Genomic DNA, 4,937 nt, shown 5'->3' on the forward strand with positions numbered 1-4,937 from the left:
GAGTTGATAAAAAAATCAAAAATCAATTAGTGGATAAAAAGGCTGTCATTGACCTTTGACTATACAACAGTGGAGTTCGGATTACTAAAAGTCATCCGCATTAAAGGTCTGTTTTGATTTATTGAATTGAGTTGAATTAAATTGATTGGAATTGAACTGACTGAACTGAATAGAGTTAAAATGAATATTTTATAATGGAAGGAAATTAGAAACTGAATTGAACTAAACTAAACTGATTGTAGCTGAACTGAACTGAAATTAAGCTGAATAGAACCGACCTTAATTACATAGTCTGTTCACGGGCTGGGTCGAGTCAAGGTTTGGGATACGACAATTCGGGCCCAACTTTGGGCTGAAAACATCGTGCTTGAACTTGCTATTTCGAGCCAAAAATAGCGGACTTTTTCTAGCCGAAATCGGGCGTGCTTATAGCTTACTTTTGGACGGCCCAAAATCTTCAAAAAAAAAAAAAAAAAAAAAAAAAACAGGCCTAAAAAATCTACCCAATCCCAACATTATTCTTGTCGGGATAAGACAATTTTAATCAAGTCTAAAATCTGTATTTGGGATATTATAAGATAGGATACATGGACATTACATCCAATTTCCGTTTGTCAAAAAAAAAAAAAAAAAAATTGAAATTGACGTTTTCCCATATCCATTTTGTACTCATAAATGCGTCAATCTCAATACCCATTCTTGTGCAACAGAATTGGACTAATGCCAACCGTAGAACTGGTTTCCGATCCATTTTAAAACACAATTTCGAAAACACCATTTAAAGTTTTTCGTTTGTTAATGTAAAGTTTTAATCATAAATATCTTTGATTTGATTTCAGCAAAATTACATAAAATTGATCAAAACAAATTTGATAAGATCTCACTTAACTTTATCTATCAACTAGGTTAGTTCTCATGCCATGCACGGTAATTTTCAATAACCATTATTAAGCTATCATTATAATTAGTTTTTATAAACAAAATAAATCTAAAAATATAGTTGACAAATTTAATTTGAGCAAAATAAAGGATTACAAAAGATATGTTAGATGTTAAATGAGGTAGAAAATGAGCAAAGTTATGTTAGATTTTTTTTTTTTAATTTATATAGCTATATAAATATTTGTGTTAAACATATGTCAAATATTTTTTTATTTTAATTAATTATATTGTATAAGGTTAGGGAATTATTTTTGTTGATAAGATTTGTTTCTTTAATTGAATTTTATTTATAAAAAAAAAATAATAAAATAATGTATAGGGACACATCAGAAAATGACATGTATCATTGCTGGTGTTTTTTTAGTATACTATATATAGATGAAAGCTCGTGCGATGCACGGTTTTTTATACATAAAATATTAAAAACACAAAAAATTATTTTTGTAATAAGATCATACTTGTTATGAAAATATTGTATGGATATCCATTATCCTCTTTGTATGTTTCCAGATATTCTAGATCTAGGCTTTATTGTTATCTAAGCAAACCCTACTGATAATATTTTATGTATATATACCCCTATTATATGGAATAACATGTACAGATCAATTCTTCTCTCAATCTCTAATATTTTCCCTTATTTTCACAACACGTTATCAGCACCAAATCTAACCAACTGAGCATAATATCAAAGGAAGTCTTATATTGTTAATCTCGATATTGGCAATCAAAGTAACCGTAAAATTCAATACGATGGATTCATTTAATTGATTAACCGCAAATATTAATGCTGCCAAAGGTACATACGCTTATTTCCGTTAGTTTTTGACGACATGCTAAAATCATACTCCAGTAGTTATACACTTTTTGTACATAAGCCACAATTAGAATTTAGAATTAGGTTATTGATGATTAATCGATTGAGTGGATTACCTAGAGTATTAGATCTGATAGTCAAAGGTCCACATATGATTTATTATTTCATCAATTAATTTGTTTTGAATAATTTCTTGATTGATACTTTGATAGTATCTTCAAAGATAAAATTTTGGATCAGATTTAACTTGGGCAATATTATATGCTGACAATGGTTTTCATCCATTCAAATTGCATAATAAATAATAATGACCATTACGCCTCCTCATAATCTATGTATGTTTGTTGTTTTGTTTTGCCTGAGTATATTATATACTTAAGCATAAATTTCATCTACTATATTTAATTGACTCCATGTTTAAGATTAAATAGTTTATATATATAAATACATTTTTAGTCCGTGTCGCTTGCCTTTACCCTCATATTTAACAATGTTTATTTACTATTTGTTCAGTGTCTTTCAAATCATGTCATGATCTTGGTGATAGGATTGACATAATCTTAGTGATAATATCTTGTTATTATCCTCCTTAATTATCTCCTATAAACTAGATGTACATATATTGTTGCTATAATAACTCCCTAGATTAACGTTGACTTATATTCTCAAGCTTAATGAAGGAAATCATCAATGATTCAAAACATTCTCTATACTTGTTTCCTATGTTACTCGTATTTGATTATACTTCAATTCACAAACATGTACCATGAACTATATCCCAAGACTGTTGCAATTATTAATCCTTTATGGATGTCTTGATGTGTCAATTTCATTGTATATCTAATGACTCGTGATGGCTGCTAATGGCTACTTAGCTGCTCTCATGATCTTTTGTACCTGATGTGGTTAATTATTCGCTTTGTTTATAATTGTACCATGTATGCAATAGCATTGATACTTAATAGTACTCTATTAAACCTATTACATTTCATGATTATGTGATTGGAGAGAGGGAAACGATTGGGAAAAAAAAATAGATAGTATAACATCTAATAAATAAAACGGAGCAAGTATATTGTTTGCGGAATGGATGGTTTTATAAGCATGATTAAGTGGTTATATAATGTTTCTTATATATGACATCAGATTTTTTTAAATTGTAAACTAGTCGACGTCTGTTATGAATTAGTGTAAAACTAGGATATGATTGTTTAGTATCTATGAGGAATTGTACTAACTAGCATATAATTTAATTCATCAGTGTATCTTGACAATTATATGAGGTCACGCTCAACTATTATAATGAGTACGTGTTTTAAGTTTATGGACTACTCTTTATACTTGTAACTCCTTAATGATCACAAAATTACTTATATTGGTAAACTTTACATGACGCATGTCATAATCTAATTGACCACGTAAATGTTTGTTGTTGATCTCGAATTATAGTAGTATTTGTGTAAAGATTAATTTGAGAAAAATCCTTTCTTTGCTAACTAGACGTTAGAAGAGCTAGTTGATTGATAATTAGTTATAATGGTTAATGACAATGACACCGCTATTATATGAGATACTTATGATTTTCTTTGAAGTGGATAATAAGACAAGGAGTGTATTACTAGTAATTTAAATTTCCTTAAGTATAATATGAAAACATGTACATGATGACTTACAAATGTCTAATAATAGTTTCTAAAGTATGTTGGCTATATTATCCTCCGTAAACAAACCTAATGTATTCCTACATACATAATGTAAAGTGAAAATAAATACTTTGAATAGTTGAATAAGTTGATATATTATTATATGGTCTTTGAGTGGATATCCTTGATTCCAACTTTGGGTTAGAAGTGCAGATTCTTGATCCCAACTAGACTATTAGCTCATTCCCAGAAGTAAATGAGCAATCTCAAGATTGAAATAATAATACTAATATTAATAATATAAGTATGTTTGCATGATGTTATTTTGATATAATTTATTGAAAAATCATGAGAATTACAAACACAATTACATATATTAGCTTTTTGAGCAAGAAATAGTATCAATGAGTTTTAGGAAATTGAACATGGCATTGTGAGCAACTTACTTGAAAATTTTGTTTTGCCTAAACTTTATAGAGTTCAATTTAAAGATTGATATGATTGGGAATAAGGAACATGATTAAGTATTTTATAAGAAATAATTTACCTTGCTTGATACATGACTTTGACAAAAGAATTTATGGCTTACAAGGTGCAAAGGATTTTAAAAGGTTGTTGGACTATTTTCATACCCCCGTATGCAAAAATTAGGGGGAGATATTATTTATTCCTATTATATATTGTATGTAATCCTTGCACATGAATAATAAAATACAATATTGGTCAATTTTCGTACATATATTAACTTAAATATCAATGATTTATAAAGGTGGCCACATGATCGTCAAATATTTAGAATACAACATCATCTTGAAGATGGATATGAATAAATATTATAGCTATAAATGCTCGAATTTAAACTGATGTCTCACAAAGACAACATTAACTCAGAGCACACCTGAAGTGTGGTATAGGTTCCAAAGATAATAATCTTCTATAAGTAAAAGAGAAATTATTGACAATGAAAAAAAAAAGGTAATACATTTTGATGGATATATCCTAAAGAGATTATTTCAAGTAAAATTGATAAGTACCATGATTATATAAAATACTCAGAAGTATAAAATGTCAAACAAGATTGACATGTATTAAGATTATAGTCAAAGCACTCTAGTAGAGTATGAGTTAATATTGGATCAAATAATATTAGTTGATTGTCTTATCAATAGTATAAAGAAACACATGTTAGTGTTCTAATATCACATCATATTCATGGACATGCATAAAGTACGTTTAATAAAGTGATCACTAGTGTTGGAAAACTGACCAAAGTTCAAATTTAGAGAAGTGATTGGATGTGTTAATTAAATTAGGCCATCTGGGTTAATAATTACCCGTTATGGAAACCTGAAGTTTCATTTGATAATGTGCTGATGCTCTCTCAATGTTAGATATATGAAATGAATTGAATGGCAAGACATAACATTGAGATTGAGCTATATTTGGATTGTGATTCATAATAATTTGTATTGATGAAAATTTCAAGAGTTATTAGGTTTTGATTTCTTATATAAAAGAGTAATGGGTGACTAGAA

Source organism: Chenopodium album, chromosome 14 (assembly GCF_948465745.1).
Source record: "Chenopodium album chromosome 14, dcCheAlbu1.1, whole genome shotgun sequence".
Classification (NCBI taxonomy): domain Eukaryota; kingdom Viridiplantae; phylum Streptophyta; class Magnoliopsida; order Caryophyllales; family Amaranthaceae; genus Chenopodium; species Chenopodium album.